This window comes from Clupea harengus, chromosome 14, assembly GCF_900700415.2.
Source record: "Clupea harengus chromosome 14, Ch_v2.0.2, whole genome shotgun sequence".
Classification (NCBI taxonomy): Eukaryota; Metazoa; Chordata; class Actinopteri; order Clupeiformes; family Clupeidae; genus Clupea; species Clupea harengus.
In genome coordinates this window covers 14058132-14071409 of record NC_045165.1, presented here as the reverse complement: position 1 = coordinate 14071409, position 13278 = coordinate 14058132, and the positions used below count along the sequence as shown (strand labels likewise).

Here is a 13278-nt window from a genome sequence, read left to right as displayed (position 1 = left end):
CAGCCTGACCTGACCTCCAGAGTCCATGAGGAGCAGCAGATTTGCATTTACAAGGTCGTGTGTATGAAGCTCTCTAAGGCCTCTTTAAGCAACAAAGTGCTCTATAAAGGAGGCCTCACTGATTGGCCTCAAGAAGAACCTCAAAACGTTCCAAGGAACGTTGTTATTTGTGTGAGGGTAAGATTGGATAGAAAGATATTGGCCTCCCTCTTAACAGTTATGTCAAATCCTTTAACTGAGAGCCCAAAGAATAAAACTGAGCACTCATAAAAGAGAGATGCTTGTCAAAGACGGACCCAAGGGACTTAACTGAGAAAAAACAGGTTTCAAGGCACTCTTCCAACTTGAAGCACTGAGTTAAAAAGCCTTTCCAAATGCTTCATTGTCACTGGTCCACACAACCTTGTTTGTGAACAACTCTGGATCAAAGCGTGTGCTTGCACATGAATGTGAATGAGCTGAATGTGCATGAGGTCATCCAGCCTGGGAAGTTTATGGTCGCCAAAGCTTAAAAAATCCCAGGTCATTATAGAATTATTCCATGCAGATCTAGAATTTACATTGACAGCCAAATGTCCTCTGAGTTCATTATGACATCATCAAATGGAACCTTGGGTTGACATCATAATCACATTTGAGGTCGCACTTCTCCATGAGTTAAGAAACCTTGGGCTGGACAGATTCAGACCAAGTCACAAGCCACAGATTTGCCGTCCCAAGTCAGGCAGCTAAACAAAGGGTATGACGTGATGAAATACTTCTGTGAATTAATTTAGACAGAGGTGTGTCTGCCCGATGAATGAACCTACTGAGCACGCCGCATGTCCAATCAGTTTGACAGCCATTAGCATTTAATGAGCTGTTGTGGCATTTTGCACAATGATGTCTTCAAAGCACAGCCACGAGAATATGCTTTATCAGCAGACAGGCAGCATTGTTCCACAACCCTGGAGAGAGAGGCAGGGAGCATCCGTCTAACACACACACACAAACACTGGAAACTGTCACCTCAAGAGGTGAATGTTCAGGACAGGAAGTGAGTGGCTCTGAGAGCTCTCTGGACAGGAAGTGGTGTGATGCGGCAGAGAAGCAGAGGCTTGAGTCAGAGGTAGGGGCTTGAATCACAGAAGCACGGTGACCTCTGGTCCATGGGGTCATTGACCTCTCCTACCATCTGATCCCTAAGAGGACAGAGACCGTAGCTCTCCATGTGGGACGTATCAGAAAAGCCTGACGATAGTCAAAATGCATGAGTGGTGTGCTGGTGCACTCATTTAATTAAATCTTAACCAAGCAGTCCATCTGTTCACCTAGAAACGAAGGCAACATTAAGTTTCGAGAGAGGAAAAGTGATTTCAAATATTTATTGAGCTGTTCACTTTATCCTGCTAGAAAGAGTGAAGATCCTCACGTAAGGCCAAACTCAGCATGTGTGCTGGCATGAGAGGAGTAGAGAATCAAAATATTGGACTCCAGATTCTTTGGTATACTGTTACATGTCTTTCCCTTCTTTTATGATCCAAAGAACTACAGAAATAACATCTTTTTGGCAAGGAAACATTTCCCCCTACCCCCCAGACTTCGGGGTGAGGATATCCTGACTGCCGTCACTGTTCCACATCCCCCAGTGTGTGCTGTGATACGACACGTGCCACCTCCGGTATCTGTGTTATTTCAGAAGGCATAGCTAGCTTATAGATCAGGGCAAAACAGATGACACACACACACACACACACACACACACACACACACACACACACACACACACACACACACACACACACACACACACACACACACACACACACACACACACACACACACACACACACACACAGCCTGTCTCAAGGTCTACAGAACGAGCTTGAGAGAGAAAGAGAGAGGCCAGCGTTCCTGTCTGGTCACAGCCAAAGTCAGCAAAAGCCTAGAAGCCAAACAGCTTCAGTCCCAGCCTTGAACTGGCCAAGGGATGATAAGAGTCCACTTGTGAGCTGCCTTTCTTCTGGTGTGAAGAAAGCGAAAAGTTATACTGTTAACAGTTGACGTAGGAACTTTTGTATTCAATGTTCAGACACAGTGTTAAGTTTCTGGATCTTCACTCAAAGAGCTACATAATACCACAAATAAGTTAATCTCATTTTTATACGCGTGCGGAAATGTCTTATTATACAAAACCTGAGAGGACACAGAAACCAGAGACAGAGAGGCTAATGGCTTCCAAGTGATGTGCTGTGACTACTGCTTAACCACACCGCAGGAAACAAGCAAGCTCTATTTCCATCTGCTATAAACATCTTTGTACAGAGTTTTAAAAGGTACAGAAAGGGCCAGTAAGCAGAACGGGGAGGACAGCATGGCAGCTGTTCTGCTCCTCGAGTAAATACCACAGGCCATAGACGTGCAGCTGCAACAGGACCAGATGTTCTGTAGCAAATAGCTGGAGTGGTTCTTCTTATGTGCCTAATTGATCGCCTCCTAGTGGTGAGCAAATGCAACAGGTTTAAAGTATACGCTGTGATCGGTTAGCTGAGCGTGTGTTAGGGTTAGGGCACAGTAAAGGCCACACATTGCATACATATAACCGTCCTGAGAGCGAAAGAGATTGGCAACGGGCATGAACAGACAGACACACGGCACACGCGGACATACCCCAGGCAGTGTGTGGAAGAATGTGGGGCGGGTTAAGGGGAGTGGTGATAAAGTGTGTACATTTTCTTGCCAGACTTTTCATCACCTTTTTTTCTGTATGTGGGACACGCCAGTGAGACACATTCTTATGGGTAGAAAAACACACAGAGAGAGGGGAGCAGAGGGGATTTCAGCATAAGGAAACAAAAGCAAAGGGGAATGGAACGAGACATATTCCACATATCAAAATATATCACCGGTGTCCTCGGCCAGAGACGGGTGGGGTGATGTTATAACTTCTTACTCATAACAGATCTAATTAACCAAGGCTTGACACAGCCCAGCGCCTCTGCAACAGACCAAGGAACCATCAAAACATTGGGGGTCCACCGATTATCTGATCGTTATGATTGACATGATTGATTATCTGTCATCGGTATATCTCAATTCCCAATAAAAATTAAAATATCCTGATGCCTCTCCTCTGTTAGCAAAAAAAAATACTACTGATATGGCTAGCATTCTTTCCACAAAATGTCCTCATTGGCCAAGATAGACAATGTTATCTGACCTAGAAAATGAAACATTTTATCAGATCTGCTGCTGGAAACAAGAACGGACGGTAAGTATCCAATGAAAGGGTGGTTGTGCTCAAATTCCACTAGGCTATCTGGACCTTTTAGAATCAGTATACGTATACTATATGTCTGTGCTTAAGCAAAAAAAAAAAGCTTGGAATATGAAAGAAATAAGGACTTGTATTAAGGGCTGTATGACCCTTACAGGTAATCGTAATGCCAAATGTGGTCAGTATTGAAGCAGATATAAATATATATATTGTAGGAAGAATTGTAGACTTAAAATGCAACTTTCTCAAAATAATTGTGTTTTTTTCCTGCCTTTTTCTTAAACCTGCTTTAGATGGATTCAAAGAAGAGATCAGCAAGTGCAGTGCATTCAAATAATTCATGCTGTCAGTGTTTTTCCACACTGAAAAGAAAAAGCATTCAAATATCGGCCTGAAATATCGGTTATCATCCTCCTTTTGTCACAGCTACTCATTATTGTATAAGCCCTGAAGAAAACACATCGGTCACCCCTACAAAACGTCTCAAAATTACCTCAACACAAAGTTGACCGAAATGCACACAATGCAGGCACTCCATTTTTGTATATTTTGCAAATGTGTTTTCGTCCATTCTAGTGTGTCAGGACACTCTTCAGCTTGTAACTGGCTCTGCTACTGAGCATGAAATAAGTAAGTAATGGCAGACATCACTGTGAGTAACCAAGGGCAACTATAACCAGTCAGTTAGCTTAGCAGATGACTTCAGTGCTCTTTGTTTACAAAGGAAAAGCTGAAATTATCGCAATTAGTGCAGACAAGGCCTCTTTTGTTTTAACACACACACACACACACACACACACACACACACACACACACACACACACACACACACACACACACACACACACACACACACACACACACACACACACACACACACACGAACATTACTCTTAACTAATACAGCTTCTCTGCAGAGAATATCGAGGATACACTGCCGCACCCTTCTAATAGAATGAAGATGTGCTCACTGTTCTTGCATTCTTTCCAGGCCTTTTGCCACATTTACTCAGCACTCCCCAACGCATTCTTGGTTTCGGTCAGACAACATAGCCATCATTTACAATAAATCAGAGGTCGTAACACAGATATGAAAAACCTGCTCCAAAACCTACAACAGAGAATCTACAAGAGAGTGTGTCCTCAGACAAAAAGGTCTCAGGCCACACACAAGCAATGCATTCATGCTATTACTGCATTTCAACTGTATATTTGTGTATCTGTTGTACATCAATTGTAAGTCTCTTTGGATAAAAAGTGTATGCTTAACAAATAAATGTAAATGCAAATGTAACTGTGTGTTTGTATGTGTTTTACAGTAATGGGTATTAACAATCGTCTCCTGAGGAGGGTGTGGGTGAGATTGTGGAGGCAGCTTTGGAGACGGCAGGGCTGGGCAGACGCTGGGAATGTGCTGGCTAGCACTCTTCCCCAAGCCATCCGTCACTCTCAACCCACTTCTTCCACGTTCAGAGCTGCTCTACTTCTTGGCCAATCCCCGCCGGCCTCGCCTAATTGGCCCACTCCGAAGGACGAGCAGGAAGGTGAGCGAAGGGATTCCCACGCATCCAGAGCACATGCAAAAACAATCAGATACATCCTCTACCCATTTCCCTAGTTGGCACGGTGGTGTGCTGTATATCTGGAAGGTTTCATACAGCAAACTAGACAAAAACATGCAACACTGCAGACTTTACAGAATCACATTCAGGGCCATCAGAGCGGTGAGGAACTGGTAGTGTGCCCCTGTTTACACCACGCTGACTGGGCATCCATCTCTGCCTCGAATGTGACCTCGAACTATTAAAGAAGCACTTAGAGACAGCTGCAAAGCATTCATAAATAACTCATTATGCACTTATTATCCTCAATGAAGCGATACATACTAGTTACATACTAATTATCAGCTGAATGAAGATTAACCGTACAAAAGTCAAACATGACAGGCTGTCATTTCATGCAAGGTCTTCAGTATCTGACCTTTGACCTTCAAGTCTCCCACATCCCCTTTTATGAGTCACTAGAGAGCAGCTTATAAACTGTGAAGCCGTAATGACGATATCCTCCCTCCTGAAAGATCTATCTGAGCCATGGGTGTGTACTGGAAAAAAACACACTATAAAAATACTCACACATATCACTACACATATACACACACACACACACACACACACACACTATAAAAATACTCACACATATCACTACACATACACTGCACACACACACACACACACTGCCCCCCCCCCACACACACACACACAGAGAGACACACACAAACTGTAAAAAGGGACTCTGAGAGATATATCACTGCAAGGCTGACATCAGTGACCTCCCAGAGGAGGTAGCTGTCAAGGTGAGGTGGGAGTAATGTGTGTTAAGGGCTGTCATCTGCACACACAGGTTTCCCCTCTCATAGATACATCACACCAGAGACCCTGTTCCTGTCCTCTGGCTATCTGTGCGACCATCCATTGTACACTGCCAGTAAACTACTCAACAGGAAGCACACAGTGAAGAAGCACTAGGACAACCACAAGGATAACCTCCAGCTCTGGAGTGTGGGTGTTGCTATTGGAAAATTCCACTTCCATTTGCCACTGAAAAAGACTAGCTTACCCAAAATTAATAGTATTTACAAAATGCACATCTGGTGAAATAGACTAAAGCTTTTGTTTTTGTTATGTCTTCTTCTTTTCTGGCAGTAAATTGTATCAGTGTTGTTGCACCATCCTAGTTAATCAAACACACGATGGAGACTGTCACTGCCGATATCCATCAAATATATATTTGATTCAGCCTTTTTTTCTTATACTTTGGGCCTTTTCCTGTGGATTTTTACCAGATGCAAAGAGCAGGATACAAGAGGCCAAAGCAGCCAAGATCAACATACTGTATACAGAAGAAAGAGTGTGTGTGTGTGTATGTATATGTGTATGTGTGTGTGTGTGTGTGTGTGTGTGTGTGTGTGTGTGTGTGTGTATGTGTATGTGTGTGTACTATGAAAAGGGGGGATATCAGCACTACCCAGTTCCAGCTGTGTGCTCCTGAACATGCCCCAAATCCCCACTCAACCAGCCTTCCCCGCCCCCTACCCCCCAAAAATAAACCCCTCATTGACCTACCTGCAATTATTTAAAAAAAAACCTGAGCCTCAATTACACAGACGCTGAACTCCCAGCCAGCCGCTGTGCTGTGTCTGGCTCTTTGAGTGTGTGCCTGTCTGGGGGCTCCTGTGTGGAGGCTCCAGCACAAGGCCACTCATTGTTAGCGGAGCTGATGAGGCAGGATATGAGCCCTGAGTGGAGCGGAGCGGGAGCTGGAGCTGGAGCGGGAGCTGGAGCAGGAGCAGGAGCAGGAGCAGGAGCAGGAGCGGGAGCGGGAGCGGGAGCGGGAGCGGGAGCGGGAGCGGGAGCGGGAGCGGGAGCGGGAGCGGGAGCGGGAGCGGGAGCGGGAGCGGGAGCGGGAGCGGGAGGAGGAGGAGGAGCAGGAGCAGGAGCAGGAGCAGGAGCAGGAGCAGGAGCAGGAGCAGGAGCAGGAGCTGGAGGTGGAGCTGGAGCTGGAGCAGGAGCTGGAGGTGGAGCTGGAGGTGGAGGTGGAGCTGGAGGTGGAGCTGGAGGTGGAAGTGGAGGTGGAGGTGGAGGTGGAGGTGGAGGTGGAGGTAGAGGTGGAGTGGCTGCCTCATGGCGTGGTGCAGGCAAGAAGGACTACGTTTAGAAGTTAGAGCCCAGAATATGTTTGAGCCGGTGCCAGCCAGAATGGGGAGTGCTGAGGCGTTTTGGAGAGTGTGTGTGTGTGTGTGTGTGTGTGTGAGAAAGAAATGCAAAAAAAAATTGGGTGGTCTGGATTTGGTTTTGGCGTGTATGTGTGTGTGTGTATGTGTGTGTGTGTGTGTGTGTGTGTGTGTGTGTGTACATGCATGTGCATAAGCATCTACACATATGCTTGTGTCTATGTGTGTGTCTGAATTTGACCTATTCTTACTCGGGCTAGTTCCAGATGAGGTAATCCCAAGTCACACACTACTCTCGCACACCTGGCTGCACCCTTATAAAAGTCCATCGCAAGCGCTGTAACAGCCACCTTCACTCTTCAGCTCTTAACAAGTGACATTTTTAAAGACTCAAAACTTTTCAACAGGCCCTGATGTGCAGCTCAGAAAAGCTAGTGAAAGCTGAGCTAATCCGAAACGGTGCAAACACTCACACAAAAACTGGGTGTGGTGTTCTTCCACTAGGGAGAATTGAAAAGTTATGTGGAGGGCCTCGAGGCTTCTCACTTTCCCTGAGGCAGTCCGTACTCCCTCTCCAGTACTCTGAGTTGTAGAACTAAAACAAAGGGTTGTCGTGAAAGTCCACAGACGGTCCCAGACGGAACATCTGAAATGCTCAGTGTATTTCTGTCTTTGCCTCATTTCTTTTCCAGACAGGGTGATGTCTATTGTTTTTCTTTCCCCTTCTCTCTCTCTCTCTCTCTCAGCGTTTCCAAATGAAATGACCTCATATGGCGTCTGTGCTGAGGACTGGCCCATATAGCATGAATTTTGGCAATGAAAACACACATTGCAGATGAATCCCACTGAATAACTAAGGAGATAAACAGCAGAACTAAAAGTCATTTATATGGAGCTACAAATCCTGAATGCAGAGGTTAAGGAAAGAGAATATACATAAATCATATGGGTTGTTTTTCAGTTGTGGGAATTATGCGAAACCATCAAGTCTCAGCTAATCAGCACAGCATAGTTTGTAAGAAAGGCCAAACAATTTACATTTGCTGTCAAATTTACACGCACACATGCAAAGCATACATACACACACTCACATAGGCTCACTAATGCATCACATAAACACTACACAGAGACAGACATACTGTAGAACACACACACACACACACACGCATCCCAGCAAATATACAACACACACACACACACACACCCACCCACAGAGGCTCAGATGTATACAGTACACACACAGCAAAACGTGGCCCACACACCTCCTCATCCTCAAAAACATATACAGTACAAACCACAGTCACAGACACACACACACACACACACACTTGCCCACATACTACATACAAACACTGCACAATTTTGCAACCACAGGAAGAGCAGCACACCCTCATCTCAGGCCAAAGGAGCGAGCCCAGATTTAGTGAGGGTGTGGAATGAAATGAAATATGTGAGCGCAGCCAGGCCTGTTCTTAAACACAAAAATGAGTGTGTTCTCCCTTTTGTTTTTTAGCCTAGTATATCCACACACACTCTCGCCAAAACCCCTGGAGCAATAAAAAAAAGCAAAAAAAGAAACCATCACCCCACTACCGGGCAGCTCAGCACCACTGTGAAACTGAGCATGAGTATAGGAGACTACTGAGGGATTGCTTTGCAGGTTACAATGAGGCCTTTGTCTTGGCTCTGACCTACAAAGCGACCTTGACCACATCTGCGGAACCACTGTCATTCCAGGCACAAAAGTATCCATTTTATGCCACATACTTGGGAAGAGGAATAAAATGTTCATGCAACGGTATTATCCTTTTTTATGTAGTCCACTCTGTTCATACCTGTGTCACACAGAATTACTCTAAATACCATTCTATATTTCTTTCACGGACTCGAGAGTTACGTTACTAATGAATGACAGTTTTGTTTTTCTTTTATTTACTTCATAGGAACTTTGTGTAAACACGTGATAGTGGACATCTGGTCGGACATCAGGTGGACATATTGCGTGGCTCAGCTCCCAGGACTCCGCCTGGCCTTTAATAAAGATCTGGCTGATAGAAGAAACCTATTCAGAGGGGTCGACCAACCTAAGTATTTCTCCACGCCTGTGCAATACTCCCAGTTCATAAAAGGCAGGAACAGGAGGTCAGACAGCCCAAGAGTCCCGGAAAGATGGAGCGAGTACACAGAATAATAAATGAGAGAGGATGGCGAGAAGAAAGAAATAAATACAGCTGAGAGAGAGTGAAAAAAAGAGAGGGGAGGGAGAAGGAGGTATGGGACTGCAAGATGCAGACCAAGGGAGAAAGTGACCACAGGGAAAGAGAAGAGAGAGAGGGAGAGAAATAAGGGGGAGAGGGAGGGGAAGAGGAAGAGAGAGGGAGCGTGTAGAGAGTTGGGAATAGAGAAGGGGAGTGAGGGGAGAGGGATAGAGGGAAGGAATAATAGGGAAGGAGAGAGAGAAGGCGGGAGAGGGAGAGTTAAGGAGGAGAGAGAGAGAGTGGGAGGGGGGTGGATGAGTGCATCTGGCCATAATAAAAGTGGTGTCGGGGGAAGCCTTTTGAAGAGCAGGAGCCACATCTGGTTTTGACATGTCCCCCCACCCCCCCCCTCTCTCTCTGTCTCCCCTCCCCATACAGAAGACTGTGTGTAGGAATGGACTGGCGCTGGGCTGGGCTGGGACTAAACAGTAGGAACTGCTGAGGCCAAAGCTGCAGAATAGCAGTTTCCTTATCTACTGTATGTTACAGTAAAAATACATTTTAGAAGTTCTGTCTGTGCATAGTGTTCCCGTTCACTTTGTTATTAGTGTCTTTTTAGCATCAATGTCCTATTGTACTGGGAGGTGTCCATATATAAGCATCATAGTTTCCATAGCCTTCTCTGTGTCTATAGTGTATAGTTCTTGTGTAAATGGTCATTGGAGGAAGAGTTGTGAATGGTACTTAATATAAACAGGCTTAGGATTTGTAGCTGCATATGAATTTGAAGTGGAATGTTTGAATATTTACTTTCTTAGTAATGATTGTAAGTTATCAACACACAAAAGATTTCAAATTAATTCTATTCGACTTGGTTACATCTGGGCCTATATTTTATTTTACTCACAAAACCAAGAACAAGGGCAAGATGGCCCGATGAAATTTGCACAACTGTTTTGTCAGCAGGTGTTTTCTGTTGTTATTATTATTAAAGCCAAATCTGCTGGACTGTTCCAAGTCCTTGCGTAAGAGGCTGAGCTTGCATTTTTGCCTCTGCTGGAATGCAGCCAGATGGTGTGTGTGTGGTCCAACTATTCGGGCTTGAGACAAATATAATAATAAACCTCTGTGTGTAAATACTGAACCCATTTTAGGACTAAAGAACACACTAAAGAACACACATTCATTTAGAAGACGCTTTTATCCAAAGCAATTTAAAGTACAGATAAACATTTCCATCAAGATGAGTCGTCCCTGGGAATTAAACCCATGACCCATGTGTTGTTAGGATCTTGCTCTACCAGTTGAGCTAGAGGGCCATGCTTTAGACTCAGATGTAACCTTAGAGTGTTGGACACTGTGGTAAATTGGGTAACATTTGATCCTAGGCCAGTTTCACCTCCTTTAACATGCTTTATGGGCATAGGTCAGCAAATGCAAGGAGACACTGTGGATCCAACAGAGTTTCAGGAGGGGGGGGGGGAGAGACAGAGTTTGGAGACAGCTGTTGGTCTCCTAACCACAAGAAGATTTGGAAGTAGTAAATAAGGCAGGGTCTATGTCTAGGGCTTATGAAAGCGCAAACAAACAATAAGCGTGGAGGCTGAAAAGATTCCAAAAGGGAATTAAAAAATTCCTGACACAGCATGGGCTTCCCAGAAAGGGGCAGGGATGGATTGTTTTATTCTAAACAGCCTCAAACCCCTTCTAAAATAAATAGTGTCTTTCGAAAGTTTGTGTCTCTGTGGTCACATTCAGTCGAACCATTTCTGTGAGATGCAGATTCTGTCATTCTCATTCACGCTAAAATGATATAAAAAGACAACCTTTAAAAGCTTAAATATTCCTGATTGTACTCTACCTTCTAAGTGAGGCAAACTTGATGCCTAACCACTAATTACAGAGAGGATATAGAGCAGAACAGGCAGACCAAATGCTTCTCAATAATGTGCAAGTGGCCGGTGACAATGTAGAAAACATTGCCGTGACCCGGATTCGAACCGGGGTTGCTGCGGCCACAACGCAGAGTACTAACCACTATACGATCACGGCATGCCACCGTTAGGTGAGGGGCTCAGGCTGCCTACAGAGTTTCAGACCCCATTTCCAAATGATTTCCTGACTTCATCAATCTTCCCCTGTCAGCCCAGAACCCACTGGTTCTCAGACCATGTGAAAGATTACCTTATTTAAGAAAAGATTTTATGAAGTTAAAAAAAAGAGACATATTTTACAGTGATGCCACAATTACCCAAATAATGGCTTTCTGGAACAGAACACTGATTTGTTATTTGTTGTCCATATACCAGTTTTGATGTGGCTCTGCTCTGGCGAGGACCCAACGGATCCATTCCCCGAGTCAGCTGAAATTTTGTGTGTTAAAATCCCACAACTGGCCCATTTCCCCCCAAATAATTACTATACAGTGCCTCCACAGACAACATGCTCTCACATCTCCTCTCATTACAGTCTCTGAGCTCTCCTAAAATGACAGCGAGTCAGTCACTGTATGAGAGAATATTATAGCATAAACAAACACAGGCCTCCACGTTCCTGCCAGCTGTCATTCTGTCAACAAGGAGCTGAACTGATAAGCAAAGAGCTGAACTGATAAGCAACACAGTGCTTAGTCCTTAGATAACCTAATGAACATGCTCCAATGAAAAATCATCTAATCGAGACTCTGTCAGGGCACACCTAATGCAAACCAAACATTTACTCACACTGCTGTTCAACAAAAAAAAAGACGACGGAGAACAGTCCTGTTGTTTGTCGTCCAGGAGAATAGGAACATCTCAATTATCTCCGATTTCATTCACCCTGGCTTAGTTTGGTGCTTTGAATTTAAATTAGAATTTCACAGCCTTTCCCTTTTCATTGGAGTCATCAACACTCATGTTGTAATTCTATTTCCACACCACACAAGCTGATAAAAAACATGACCTTGGCTAACCATACGGCTCCTGAGGAAACAAGCAAACAAATGCAGGAAGAGAGCTTTCCCTAACACTCAGGTCAACTCTCCATGAGGCCAGTGTTAACCACACACTAACACAGGCCTGAACCTCCAGGTCCTAACCCCCGGCAGAACTACTCAAAACACATTTTGTCCTAGTTACAGTTCTGGTTGAAATAGCTAGTGAGGCTTTCTACAGGGAGTGGGCAGGGGTGGAAGGGGGAGAGGCGAGGCGAGGAGTGCGGAGGCTTTCTCCTAGAGGCAGCCTAGGTTCCTTTCAGCACAGGCATCAACGCTTTTGCTCACGAAAATCCGCATCCTCTGTTCAAACGGAGAGGGCCCCAGGTCTGTGAGCATGGGACGGGAATAATGATTGCCGAGTAAGGGAGGAGATAATGACTGTACTGCGCCCCCCTCTCTCTCTTTCTGAGATTTCAGTGGAGCAGAAGGAGCTTGGCATGGCCCTGTGGAGGCTCTCCTGGCTAAAACCGACTCCGCCAGACTCGCAATGGGAGCTTTCAGCATTGCGGACGGATCTCTTACACTCCCGGCATTCATTCATTTGTGCAAAGGCATTCTGGTATTGGATCCAGGCATTGTGCTCCTGATTACTCCTGTCAAAGTATCAAATGATGCATTTGGGTCACAGTGTCTACCATGAACATTCATCCTTCATTAGGTGCATTAGAGCAATGTGCAAACAATTAAGGACACAAAGTTCTGTAGTCTACAGTGTGCTGCACTTACACACAAAAAGTTCTGTAGAATACAGTACACTGCACTAACATACAAAAAGTTTGTAGTCTACAACATCATATAAAACAAGACCCAGAAGTTTTGTAAGTTGGCATAGTCTATGCTTTATCTTCATGTGTGTAGCTCATTGTGAGCCAGCTAATGCCAAATCAGATTTTATTTTGTATACACTAATATGGAAAAACGTTTCTGAAACATTGCCTTGCCTCCTCGCAGCACATACAACAGGAGCCCCTGTGTGTGGTAGGTGCCACGCAGTATAAGCAGGATGACTATGAGGCGTCAGGAGCACACATGAATCCACTTATCCTGTGTGTTTTTCCTTCCTCCTTCCAGCATGCTTAGTCTGCTCACCTTACATTGGACTCAGCACAGAATGGGG

The 13278-nt window shown here is 44.9% G+C and overlaps 1 non-coding gene across 1 annotated transcript; it reads right to left on the bottom strand.

The window, feature by feature from the left end:
* Nucleotides 1-11164: 11164 nt before the first annotated feature.
* Nucleotides 11165-11236, bottom strand: trnah-gug. The gene has a single exon. It is a non-coding gene; the product is annotated as a tRNA-His (tRNA).
* Between the last annotated feature and the right edge of the window lie 2042 nt (nt 11237-13278).